The sequence below is a fragment of the Triturus cristatus genome, chromosome 2_1, assembly GCF_964204655.1.
Source record: "Triturus cristatus chromosome 2_1, aTriCri1.1, whole genome shotgun sequence".
NCBI classification, from domain to species: domain Eukaryota; kingdom Metazoa; phylum Chordata; class Amphibia; order Caudata; family Salamandridae; genus Triturus; species Triturus cristatus.
This window is the reverse complement of record NC_140581.1, coordinates 805,274,667-805,288,922: the sequence shown is the minus strand read 5'-3', so window position 1 is coordinate 805,288,922 and position 14,256 is coordinate 805,274,667.

The following is a 14,256-nucleotide window of genomic DNA, read 5'->3' as shown; positions in this document are numbered from 1 at the left end:
CCCTGCGCCAGCAGTAGGCGTACCTGTGCAGGGGGGGGCGTTCCGTCGCAGGAACGCCTCCTAAAAGTGGCTGAGTGAAATCTACTAGATTTCACTCAGTCACTTTTGAGCCCATGCTGCGTCAAAACCCTGCGCCTGCTTGAAGCAGGCGTAAGGATTGACGCAGCATTGAAATGATAGGGCACCCCCGAGCCTTGCTGGAGCTGCGTCGCGCTTGCGACGCAACTCCAGCAATGCGCCGCCTTTCCGACAGGAGATGCATCACGCATCTGCCCATCCGAGTGTCATGGTGCGCCGCATTGTAAATGCGGCGCATCAATGGTGGCGCACGGGTGGGCAGATGCGTCGCAACTCTTCTGGCGCATCTCTGCTGATTAGCAGAGATGTACCAGACGTCATAAATCTGCCCCGTAGTTCGAAGAAAGTCATGGGTTTGAGTCAAGTAGTAAGTATAAGCATTTTCCCTTTTAATATAATTAAAGGTTGCTGGCTAAAGAATTGTTTTTAGAAATGTTGTGACATGCTTGAAATCATATCTCCTCACAGCACGCATAAAATGGCAGCCACAAGTGAGGAGAAAAATGCGACTTGTTGAAATTCAAGTTTTACATACTCCCAATAAAGGAAAATGTGAGTTACAGCATCCGGCTTACTTCCACATATAAGAAAACTGCTTCAGGAATGAAGAAAAAGCGAGGATGCTGCTTTTACTGAGCCACTTCAAGCGCGGTCCCTGAGACAAAAAAAAAAATTAATTTTCCATTCTAAACTGGATATCCGCAGGTTAGAACAGTAAACACAAAATGGGTGCTGTGAATCAAAATGAATTGAAAAGAATGCATAATGACGCCATGTGTGCATGCGTCATGATGCATGCTTCTCATGTGTCACGACCCATGTGTATGTATTAGCATCCATCTTGGACTGGATTTGATAGTAGAAAACACATTGCAAGATTACCGACCATGCATGCACATGCCTCAGCATGTGACAGAACACTTGCAAATGGCAATAAAACAGGCAATGGCAAAGCCGATAGCTCAATCTTTTCCAACCGTACCTATTGGCTTTGTCTATGCTTGTCTCGTATCTATATTATTAACAATGGCTTGGAAAACATGTTTGCTTTTTATTCATCGATCACACTCAAAATAATTCACATAACTTTCTGAAATTTCAGTAGAAATAATGGAGCACAGTTATTTTGAAACCAGTCAGAAGGTAAAAATTTTACAAACAGCTTTAAAGATGTTGTGGTAAAAACATTTTTTTTATGGTTTAGCGCTTTGTGTCATTTGTAATTCATTTGACAAGGTGCTTCAAAATTTCGCTAAACCATAGACTTCCCCATAATGCAGTGAGGAAAATTGTGGAATGGAAATCAAACTTGAAATAATTAATTGATTTCAAAGCATGGTCGATTGTCAGACATTCAGATACGTGTCATAGTGGATCTTGAGACATCAACCACTTATGTTTGTACATTTAACAGCTTTGTTAGCTTTAACCCCTTGCATGCTCATGACGGAACCACGCCGTCATGAGCCACGGGCGGCGTGTGCTCATGACGGCGTGGTTCCGTCATGCTGCGGCAGCTCCGCCCACGCGTCGCTGATTCCCCGCCTGTGCGGGCGAAATAAAGAGTGGGCGGAGTCGTGACGGAACCACGCTGTCATGAGCACAGCTCGCCCGTGACTCATGACGGCGTGGTTCCGTCACGAGCATGGCGGCGCCGCGCTCACCCCGCACCCCCCCAGCTCCGCGGCGGAATTTGCGCCGCGGCGAAGGGGTTAAGAGGGTTGGCAGTTCCATTTCTCCGGAAGTTAAAGCAAAAAAGAAGTAGACAACGTAGAAAGCACAATCATTATATCTGTAGGTGTTGGTTTTCACTATCAAGGCAGGAACAAGGATACAACAATTATTGATTCCTATTGTGTAGGTCCTGTACATCATTACTGGCAACTTTGTAGAGCTGAGTGCTTTGTGGATCAGGTAAGGTCACACACTGGTGAAGGTCATTGCTAGGCTCAGACTCCTTTCCAGACCTTAGTTGGAGTCAAAACACCTTCATTCTTAAACAGGACTCTCAGTGATTTTTCCATTACAGTGCCGCTAGGGGGGAGAGAAAAATAAAAACATGGCCTGTCCAGTCATGGCTTTATGGTGGCTGCTACTCACAGACGCAAGAGAAGAGCTCAATGGAGCTGCCAGGGTGTAGAAAGTTGTGGCTGAACTGACCAATCTGAAGACTGGTACACAGGATGACTCCTTAGATCAGCCGACCGACCCCACACTGCTCTCTCTATCTAGAAAGCTACTTTTCTTCCCGTCAATCCGGTGGTGTGTAAGGTTCAACTGAAATATACAACCAGTGAACCACTGACAGCCCTTTTTATTGACTGCTGGGGTTACAATTTTGTCATTCGTTCAAGCCCAGGCTCACTGACTGGGTGCAGAATGAGGCCTTCTCTGCCGTCCAATACTCTGATAGTAATTATATCTGAGTCGTTTTTTTCTATTTTTATTACTTTAGCACTGGTACATGAGACAAAGGCCACTAAACATGAATACAGCAGTCAGGAGATAAGGTAACATGAGCAATAAAAAAACAAACACATACACTAGATTAAAAAAAGCCTCAAGGCTTCTAGTTTTATGAATGTATTTTTCACTACAATGCTAATCTACAGGAGAGATATGTCAGTGCTATGTAGAAGATTTGACATTATTCCCTTATCTAGCGATATTAAACCATCCAAAACAAGATTGCAATAAATGCCAAATCAAGACCGCCATAGATTGCCACCTTTAAAATACCAACCATAAATTATTTTGCAGTGTATTGAAAACTTACTAAATATCTTAAATAATTCTGTCAATATTTAATCTCCATATGAAATTAAAGTATGTGGTGAAAGATAATCTTAAAACTGGCATAAGCCCAAAAAAATATGCTAGAACTGTCAGCATTAGGGTGGTCTTTTACAAACTTTTTGCTTACTTGCCTATACTTTTGTGCGGAAATTCCTTTTTTTAGCCTAAACCAGTGATAAAGTGCTTGTGTTTACTCTCCTAAACATTGCTTATACCTGATTGGCATATTTAATGTACTAGTAAGTCCCTTGTAATGTTGTATACCTTATACCCATGGCATGTAAATTAAATGCTTCCAGTGGAGCTGCTGCAGATATTATGCCACCGATTAAGTATCCCTTTAGAACATGTTGCATGCCTGCCATTGCAGCCTGCATGTAGTTTTAAACTACCAATTTGACTTGGCCCTATAACCCCTTTGCCAAGCCTTAGATTCCTCTTTTATTGCATGTTAGTCACCTCAAAAGTAGGTCCTATGTAGCACATAGGGCAGGGTGCATTGTGATTAAAAGGCTGGACATAACATTTAAGTTTTACATGTCCTGGTAATGAAGCATTTATTTTTCACTTCTGTGAGGCCTACCTGTCCCATAGGATAACATTGGGTTGCCACATTACATTTAATAAATACTAACATTTGATTGGGAGCAAGTATCCAGGTGATGGTCAGTATCTATGACATTGTAATAAAACTTCACCTTTGATGATAAAGCCGGATTTACAATTACAATTTTGAATTTTGGAAATTCCACTTTTGGAAAGTTGGTATTTTCCTGCCATTAGACCTCTGTGCCTTCAGTCTGTCTTGGGCCACAGGAATGGGTGTAACTGACAGATAGATGTTTGCAAATTCCCCCCAGACAGTTACATAGTGTGTCTGAATGGGCCATCTGTTGGCAGGATGGGGCAGAGCTGAGCACTTGCAACTGAATAAGGTGTGCTCTGCCTTCACACAAAGGATCTAACACCTTCATATTGTCACTGCAGCCAGCTTGGAGCCAGGGCAGAGGAATCAGGAAATTCCATACACTTCAAATACACTTTTTAGAAGCTTCTCTCACCTTCTAGAAGAGGTGAAACAGGGTATACAAAAAGACCCTTCAGACCGACTCATCAGTTTGCTCCTGGAGGTTCAGAATGGCTCTAAAAGGACTGCCTGCTGCTGTGACCTGCTCTGCACTCTGTAAGTCTGCTTTGCTGTACCTACAGTGACTGCTTGCTGCCTGGAGCCAGCTTTGAACACTCATAGGCCAGCCCTGTATCTTCACATGACTCAGGACTACCATACTGACTCCAGGGACTAGTTTGCTGGCTTCCTGTTCTGGGCCACAGGGAAACAACAAGCTCCCACCATCTTGAAATCACACCTGGACCCAGTTCTCAACTCCAAAGTGGTGTCCCATCAGTCCTGGACTCTTGGTTGTTGTGCTAAACATGCTCAGATGGCCTAATTTTAAAACTGAGGACCCAGAATATTTCTGTCCAAATGCTGTTCTAGGAACCACTAGGAGCCTGGGACCACCCTGCTCAACTCTCTACCTGAGGTGCATCGCTGGTGGGATTGACTTTGTGGCTTCTCCCGCTACGTTCTTCTCCACAGCAGCAAATTCTGTTCACCGGTCCTTCACCAAAGGGGTATCTGGCCTTATAGAACTGTCTTCAACTACAGCCCTTTACCTCGTCCTGCTGGAAATTTGGGACTTCCTTAGTCCTAATGTAGAGATCTTCGTTGCACTGCACCCCAATACTCGCTGACAAGGAAATCCTCTCCTCGAACACCGCCTACAGCCTTGCTTCGCTGAACCCTATCTTCTCAGAAATTCTTTCTCAAAATGTCTTTTAAGTCCAAAGGTAAGCAGTGACTGTACCCAATTCACTTCTCGTATCTGAACTGAGAGCCATCGCGGTTGGCCGTATTTTTTTACTTTGACCCAGTCTTGCATGACTAGATGCCCTTGGTTGGCGCTTTAAACTTTTAGGCATTAGTTTTACTAAATGCTTTAAAAATTCTGACTGGATTTTTGTTGTTATGGTGTCAATTAATTTAGTAGAATTAACTCTATTTTTGTAAATTTGTGTGGGATTTTTCTTGTGTGGTTTTTTCACTTTATTACTGTGTTTACACAACACCTCTGGATGAACCGCCACTGCATCCCCTTCTCCTTCTCAAAACCAACCACACACAAGCCTACACCACGCCCCCATGCAGTAACTGGAGCAAGATCACCGAAGAGCACCTCATCTCCGCCCTGAATAGTCTTCTCCATCTACCATGACCAATGCCAACTCTGCAGCCAATGAACTCCACAATGGATCAATGACTACGCAAGCACACTCTCCCCCCTCCAGAACTCCGACAGATAACACACCACAAAACCCACCTGGTTCACAACCGACCTCCAAGAAACAAAGCACACATGACGATTACTCGAGAAAGATTGGAGGAACAGCAAAACCTCAGAAGCATGCACCGCCTACTAGACCGCCATGACAGAACACAACCATTCATCAGAACCACGAAGAAGAACTTTGTCCAGGACAGAATCCTCTACAACTACCACAACTCTAAGGAATTCTTCAGCATCAGACAAGAATACACCAAAGCTCCCAGCGAAACCTTTGACGTCCTTCCCTCCCACGACCTCTGCAACAAACTTGTCTCCTACTTCCTTCACAAGATCAGGACTCTGTACGTCAATTTAGACGAGCGCAACAAAGGCACTGACACTTCATCTACCACCAGCAACGCCACCCGCCTACCATTCACTGCCTGGACGCCTGTCACCAAAGAAGACACCATTAAGACCATGAGGAGCATACACACAGGAGCCCCCACCGAACACTGCCAGCCCCACATCTTCCACATAGCCGCTTCTGCTATAGCACCTGAACTACGGCGTACCATCAACTAAATCCTTGAAACAGGGACATTACCGAATGACTGGAAACATGCAGACGTCAAGCCCCTCCTCAAGAAGCCCTCTGCAGACCCGACGGACCTCAATAACTACAGACCCATCTCTCTCCTCCCCTCCGCAGCAAAAGTCACCAAGAAGATCATCAACAACCAGTTCACAAACTTTATAGAATCCAACTCGATCCTCGACACTTCCCAATCCGGATTCTGCCGCAACCACAGCACCGAGACTGCCCTACTAGCACTCACGGACGATATCTGCACCCTCCTCGACCAAAGCCACATGGCTGCCCTTATCCTACTAGACATTCAGCAGCCGTCGACACCGTCTCTCCACCGCACACTAACCACCAGACTCCATGACGCCGGCATATAGAGAACTGCCCTAGACTGGATCCGCTCCATTCTCACTGGCTGAAGTCAAATAATCAGACTCCTGCCCCACTTCTTCAAGCCCACAGAGATCAGCTGCGGAGTATCCCAAAGATTGTCACTCAGCCTCACTCAGCCGCATGCCCCTTGTTAAAGTACCTCGCCTTCGGTTCTGGCTTTTAACTAAGCCTGGGCAAAGCACTACGCTACGTTCGCATAGTTTGCGAAGTTTGCGCTACTTCGCACTATGCGAATTGCACATAGCACAGTGCAAACATGTGTAGCGTAGCGTTGCGTAGTGCAGCAGTAATTTTCTGCTTGCTCGCGGTCCTCAACATCAAGTTGGCGACCGCGAGCAAGCAAAATGACATCCCGGCGAGACTTTTTCCTTGTTCGCGATCAGCAACATCAAGTTGCCGATCGTGAGCGTGGAAAATAAACAACCCGGCGAGGTTCCCAACGCGAGGAGGTCAGATTTCTCCTTGCGAGTGGTCGTGTATGCTCGCGACCGTTCGCGATGAGAAACTACCAGTCCGCGTTGAGAAAGCTGCCGCTCAAGTAAAAATCTACTCGAACGGCAGAAAACTACAGCTCGCACTGTGCAAGATGCCGTTTTCAATGATTGCACAGTGCTGGATGCTTGTCCGCACTGTGCGATCATTGAAAACTGCATCTTGCACAGTGCGAACAGGGTACTATGCAGTTCGCGAAGTGCTACGCGTAGCTCGCGTAGTGCGAAGTGCACTTTGCGTAGCTTCGTGTAGTGCTACTTCGCGAAATACGCCCAGGGTTACTTTTAACGCTGGAGTGGGCCTTTAATAGATGTTATAGCATGCTACGGTGGGCTATAAGGCTATAGTAAAGTGTCCTGATAATCGCCCTCTGAAATATATTTGAACAGGCGGCTCTGTTAGACCTGTCAGCCTTAGGATAGTCTTCCCCCTAACATTTTGCCCAAGTACCTACACTTGTCACTGGAGTTTTGCTTTTGTTGGCCTTAGGACTCTGTTCACTTTACCTTTGCTAATTAGTGTTCAAGTGCTTTTGCTCACTTCAGTAAACATAGTTTGAGTGTCATACACCAAATTGGCATATTTAATTTACTCATACGTCCCTTGTAGAGTGTTATACTGCTAGACCTTGCATCTTTTGGCGTGTTTCCCCTGTTTTTTGCATTCTGACCTCCTGGTTTTTACAGTGTTAAAGTGCAAGTGCTCGTAAGGTAAATTTTGTTATGGATTGATCTTTCCACAATTGGTTATTTGATCCACTGCTAAGTCCCTAGTACAGTGCACAAGGTGTGGCCAGGGCCTATAAATCAAATTCTACTAGTAGGCCTGCAGCACTGGTTGTGCCACCCACAGACGTAGGCATGTGAGTGTATCACAGACCTGACACTGCAGTGTCTGCACGCAGTTTGTGACTGCCATGTTGACCTGCCAAGTGCACCCACTTGCCAAGCCCCAAACCTTCCATTTTCTTACATGTAGGGCACCCCTCAGGTAGGCTTAAGTTACCCCCATGAGCAGGGTGCAGTGCTTGTAAAAGGTAGGACATGTACTGATGTGTATAGCATGTCCTGATAGTGAAATACAGTGTATTTCGTTTTCCACTATTGAAAGGTTAGCTGTCCCATAGGCTAGAATAGGAGATACTTTGCGACATCTTACAAGTATAACTTCCCATTGGGACAGTGGGAAAATGGAGTTTGGGTCTCTGAACTCGGAATTGAATACCACATATTTTAATAAAGATGGTTTTTACATTGTGAGATTGAAAATTCCACTTTTAGAAAGTAGCCATATTCTTGCTTAACCATCCTGTGTGTGTGCCTTTGCTGGGTTGTGGATTGACAGTCTGGCTTTGGAGTGACAGGGGATAGGTATGTGCATTCACTGTAGACAGCCACTGGGGGTGATAAGGTGTGTCCTGCTTTTCCTGCTGGATGTCAGGGCTGCATTTAGAGTAGTGGGAGGAGATCTCGACAGGACTGGTTTGGTCTAAGCACATAGACTCTTTGACAGGGGAACAAAGGGAAATGTGGTATAAATATTGGGGCCCAGACCCCAGAAACTTAGAACTCTTTTAGATCAAGGAACCTGCCAAGAAGAAGAGCGGGAGAAGCTGTGAGGAGGAACTACCACTTTGCTGTGTGTTTTGTTGTGTTGGCTTGCAGTGGCTGCTTCTTGTGTCTTGGGCAGAGAAAGGACTGGAGTAAACTTTCTGCAACTTCTTTGTTTGAGTTTCTCCAAGGGATTGAGGTAGATCTTGCCCCCCTTCAAGAAGTCTCAGGAACAGCAAAGACTTAAAGTTCATCTGCTACCAGTACTGGGAGCTGTATGTTTTGTGATGAAACAGAAGAAAAAGCAACCCAATGCCGTCACCGATGCCGGTGTCGGCTCCATGTCCTGAAGGCACCACAGAGGGCATCTCCACACTGCACACAACAACCCTGGTCTCACTGACAATGACGCCTGATGTGCCACTGTGCTTCTGCTTGCACCATGACCTGTGGGCACTGCACTTTGCACTTCCTTGCTTTGTGCCCTGGTATCCCCGATGACGCCGCTCCATGCTGACATCGACGCTACTGCTTGGTTTGTGGGCACATGACGCACCACCCTCTTCACGCACAGCAGCCATTGCCTACTGATGCCTGTGCCATCGACTCCAATTCAGAAGCTAACGACATCACTTCAACAAAGACGATGTTGCTGCTTGTACTGTGACCTGCCAGCACCGCAATGAGCACCGCATCACTTCGCACTTTAGCTGTGCTCTCAGTGTCGCTGGTTGATGACCGTCACCGAGCCGCTGCCTGCTCCGTGACCTTAGGGCACCACATGCCACACCCCTGCACTTCACACCACAGCCCGACGCCTGCCGACACGGCACACCCAACTTCAACCGCGAGTAATTCAATCCCAACGACTCCTGCACAGACCTCCAAACCGACGCCTGCTAACGCCAGCTCTTCAGAGCTCACTGCGAGGTCCCTGATGCCCTGCATTCTAAAGGCACTGTTTTGTGGGTCTTTACAACACGTAGCTGGCCTGCGACACCACAATGAGCCAGAACTGTTTGGATTTGTTGTTCATGATGCTGTGATAGCTCCAGACACAGCTATTGACTTCAAGGAAGTGTATTTTAAGTCTATTTTTGCTTATTGATATTTCCAAGAACTGTATATTTGATTTTTGTCATTGTTTTTGGTCTTGTTTTGCACAGATAAAATGTTGAATATTTTACTAAAACTGGTGTGGTGTCCTGTTGTAGTGTTTTCAATGTATTACTGTTGGTTATGTGCAAATGCTTCACACACTGCCTTTGAGATAAGCTTGACTACTCGTGCCAAGCTTCAAGGAGGTGAGCAGGAGTTGTATTAGAAGTGAATCCCCTTATCCTGACTAGGAAGAAGGGTTACTATTTAGACAGGGTAAAAACCTGCTAAATAAAGACCTCCATTTCTAACATATACTATATACCCAGAGCCTGTTAATGAAATGGTACCAGTGAGTATACAGCACTTATTGTGCCACCGACTTGAGTAGCCCCCCCAAAACATGTTACAAGCATGCCATTGTGGTCTGAATGCAGTATAACACTGCTATATCATCTTGCCATTTAAAACCCCTTCACAAGCCTTAAACCTCCTTTTTCTGACAGTCACCCCTAAAGTAGGCTTTAGGTAGCCCATAGGACAGGGTGCTGTGTAATGAAAAGGCTGAACATGTACTTTTGAATTTTACATGTCCTGGTAGTGAACAACTCCCAAATTAGTTTTTTACTACTCTGAGGCCTACCCCCTCCCTTAGCCCAAAGGATACCATTGGGGACTCATTACATGTATTAAGCTGTAATTCCTAATTGAGAGGATGTAATATCTGATGTTTAGTAGTAATGAAATTGTAATGATAAGCCCTCTAAAAGTAACATGGGATTTTCTCAGTACAATTTAGAAAATGCAACATTTGGAGAGCCGGCATTTTCCTGCCCTTACACTTTTGTGCCTGCAGACTGTTTTGGGTCATATGACTGAGTGTAGCTGACAGTTAGACTTTGTGAATGTCTCCCAGATAGCCATACAACAGAGGGATTAGGTGTGCCTCCAGGGGAGTCAGAAAATTCCATGCACTTCAGAGAACATTTCCAGAAGCTTTTCCCACATTCCAGAAAAAGGGCACGAGGGTATAGAAATAGGACCATCAGACCCACAATTCAGTTCACTATTGGACCAGCAAAAGGACTCCCCGGGGACTACCTGCTGCAGTGACCTGTTGTGCACTGTCAGACTGTTTCTGTACCTGCAAGGACTGTCCTGTCCTGTTGCCTCGAGCCCACCTTAACACTCCTGAGACCAACCCTTCTGTTGAATCCTGCATCTACACCTGCACCCAGGACTACCAGATGTGACTCCAAGGGCTAGCTTGCTGAGCTCCTGTTTAGAGCCACAGGGACATAACAAGCTCCCACCATATTGAACTGGCACCGGGACCTAGCCTGAGTGAGTCCTGAATCCCATCAGTCCTGGACCCTCGGTTGTTGTGCCCAGATGGCCATTTCGGAAACTGAGGACTTCAATAAAATTTGACTAAAAAGTGTCTTAAAACCAGGAGGAGGCTGGGAGCAATCTGCTTGCCTAGCCAACCGAGTTGCATCGCCAGTCAGTTTAACTTCATGGTTTGTGCCACTACATTCTTCTGTGTAGCAGCAAATCCATTTCAGCAGTCCTGCGCAAAGAGGTATCCGACCTTGTGAAACTGTCTTTGCTTACAGATTTCTGACTCATACCGCTGGAGTTTTTTAAGTTCCATTTTGGTGACTAAGTCCGAACCTAGAACTCTTCAATGACCCAAGGGCGCCCAACAATGACGCTCCCTATTCGGACACTCCCTAGATCCTTGCCATGCTGAATTTTACCTTCGCAGACATTTTTCTTCCAAGCATTTTCCAAAGGTAAGCACCGACCTGGCCCATTCCACTTCTTCTGTCATACTGCACCCCATCGTGATCAGTTGTAACTTCTGACTTTGACTCAGTCTCACGCAACTAAATGTCCCCGGTCAGTACTTTGATCTCTTAGGCAATATTTTGAACCTTAAACTTTAAAAATTCTGTTTCTAGTGTTTGGATTTTTGTTGTTTTGATGGACAAATAATTTATTGTAATATACTATATATTGGTTTGGGATTTTTCTTGTGTTGTGTTTTTACTTTATTACTGTTTGAGCGCTACATAATTATTTTACACTAAATTGACTTCTTTTTGTGCCAAGCTACCCAAGGTTAAGTGCAGGTTAATTTTGAGACCTTTCGTGGTTCAACCTAGAACAAACTGTGGATGTTGCTTTTAACAGAGCTCACAACCCAATCAACCAACAACCCAGTTTCTCACATTGGTGTTCAGCAGTGTGGATCTGGACTTGTGTTTATGCAGTATCATACAGTGATTTATGTAACACAAAATCCCAGGACAATAATTTGATACCAACTCAAGCCTTTTTAAATCTTCAATTGCTGTTTTAATTTGTATAAATTTGAGCAACCCTGCCTTCCTCTACTGCCATGGATATAGATGGACCTTATGTATATTGCAACCTCACTAATGCTGAGTGGTAACGTCTCTGCAAGGAGAAGGGGTGAATGTGGGCAGGAAAGATTCCAAAGAGGATCTACAGATAGTCCTCCAAGCCTATTAGGAAGTTAAGCAGTAACAGTGGAGGATGGCCCTGAAGGGGACCTGGGTCTGAATGAGGATGAGGACCAGGACCCAGAGGAGAACCCTGAGCTGCAGAAAAGACCCCATTCACACAAGAAGAGATTTAGTATGCACAAGGGGTTTCCAGGGGCCTGTCACAAGTGGAGTTTAAGGACAGGGGGGAGGAGAGGACACTCAAACTGGAGCTGGAGCTATTTATTTATTTATTTATTTTACACATTTATAAAGCGCACTGTTACCCAGAGGTGTCCTGGCGCTGATTGACAGAGAGTGTATGGGGAGGGGATTAGTGTGTAAAGAGCCACGTCTTTAGAGCCCTCCTAAAGGACAGGAGGTCCCACAATTGTCTGAGGTGCAACGGCAGAGCATTCCATGCCTTAGCTGCACCTAGGGAGAAGCTCCTCCCTCCCCAATGAGCTTTCCTGACTCTGGGGATGACTACCAGACCCTGCTCAGCTGACCTCAGCAGTCTTATTGGTCTGTGCCATTGGAAAAGTTGGGAAATGCAGTGAGGCCCCAGGCCATGCAGGGCCTTGAAAGCTATGCAAAGGGATTTAAAAATAATTCTTTTGCGAACTGGTAGCCAGTGTAGCTTCACCAGATCCCGTGACACTGAGGCAAATTTAGGTGTGCCTGTAATCAGTCGGGCTGCAGCATTCTGCAGAATTTGAAGTTTGTTGAGGAGCCCCTGTTGGGCATTCAACAGTAGGCTGTTACAATAGTCTAGTCGGGACATCACCAATCCTGTAACCACGGTCTTCTTGTGTTCGTCAGCAAGAAAAGGCAAAACTTTCCGAATAGTTTTTAGGACGAAGTGGGTTGCTGAGAAGAGAGCATTGATTTGAGGCCTGAAGGACAGTGAGTCGTCCATCAGAACACCCACATTTTTGACCTTCAAGACCGGAGCTGGGGGGGGTGCCCATTTCCTCCGGCCACCAACGTGGGGACCAGAAGTTGTTTCTGGACCCGAACAGCAACACTTCGGTTTTAGCTGAGTTAAGCTTGAGACAGTTTTCAGCCATCCAATTACTGACTTCCCGCATGCAGCCTCTGAACCTTTCAGCAGTGCTGTCTGTTTCCCCCGGTAGAAGTGACACCACTATCTGAGTGTCATCAGCATATGATGTTAGCTTGAAGCCAAAGGATCTAATAACTGGTGCCAGGGTGGAGACATATACATTAAAAAGAGTGGGACTCAAGGAAGACCCCCTGAGGGACTCCGCAGGAAAGCACAAAAGGGTCAGATTCATAATCCCCAAGTGCCACCTTCTGAGTCCTGCTGGACAGGAAGGCAAGCAAGATTTTAAGCGCATTTCCTTGAATGCCGCTAGCCCTGAGCCGGTCCCCTAGTATCTTGTGGTGGACCGTATCGAAGGCCGCGGACAAGTCCAACAGGATCAGGGCGGCTCTGCCACCTGCATCCATCACTGTTCTCATGTCCTCTGCTGATTTAATCAGTGCAGATTCGGTACTGTGGCCCGTCCGAAATCCATGTTGAGATGGATCCAGGCTCTGGCCTACCCCCAGAAAGGCGCTCAGCTGTGTGTTTAAAATACCCTCCAGGACTTTTGCCGGAAGGGGCAGCCTGGCAATTGGCCGATAATTGTTCAGGTCGGACACCTCTAGATTCGGTTTCTTCAGCAAGGGAAGAATAGAAGCTTGTTTCCAGCGTGAAGGGAACTCCCCGCTGTCCAGCATAGCATTGAACAGTGGGGTGAGTCCTACGGCCAAGGTCGATGAGGCTAGTTTGGCCACGCTGGCCGGGCAGGGATCATTAGGGGAGCCTGATTTTATCCGTTGAAGTCGGTTTTCCACCTCCTCCTCCCTAATGGGGGAGAAGTTGAGTAGTCTCGGTAGGTTGCTGTCTGCCTCAGGATTGTTTTCTGGAGCAGCCGTCTTGACACGAGTGTCCAGAGGAAGGAAGATGTTTTCTACCTTATCCTGGAAGAATTTCGCCAGGTCTTCGCAAAGTTTGCGACTAGGAGGTATCTCCGCTGGTTTGGGGGCAGCCAGGGACGATACTGTGCGAAATAGTTCCTTGGAGGAATTATTAGCCTCCTTAATGCGTTTCGTGTAAAACTCATGTTTGGTCTTTTGGATCGCGTGTTTGTACCTTTTCAACTCTGCGTTGAGAAGCTTTCTATCCTCATCTTTGTAGTTTTTCCGCCAGAATCTTTCCAGCTTTTTGCAGAGCATTTTATGGTCCCTGATATGTTCGGAGAACCAGGGCGCAGAGGGGCTAGAACATGTAGAGTGATACGTTTTAGGAGGGGCTAGGTTGAGGCAGGCTGCCTCCAGCCAGTTCGTATAGGCAGTGGCCGCATCTTCCACACTGACTGGGATGGGCTCCATGGAGATTTTAAGCAAATTCTCTA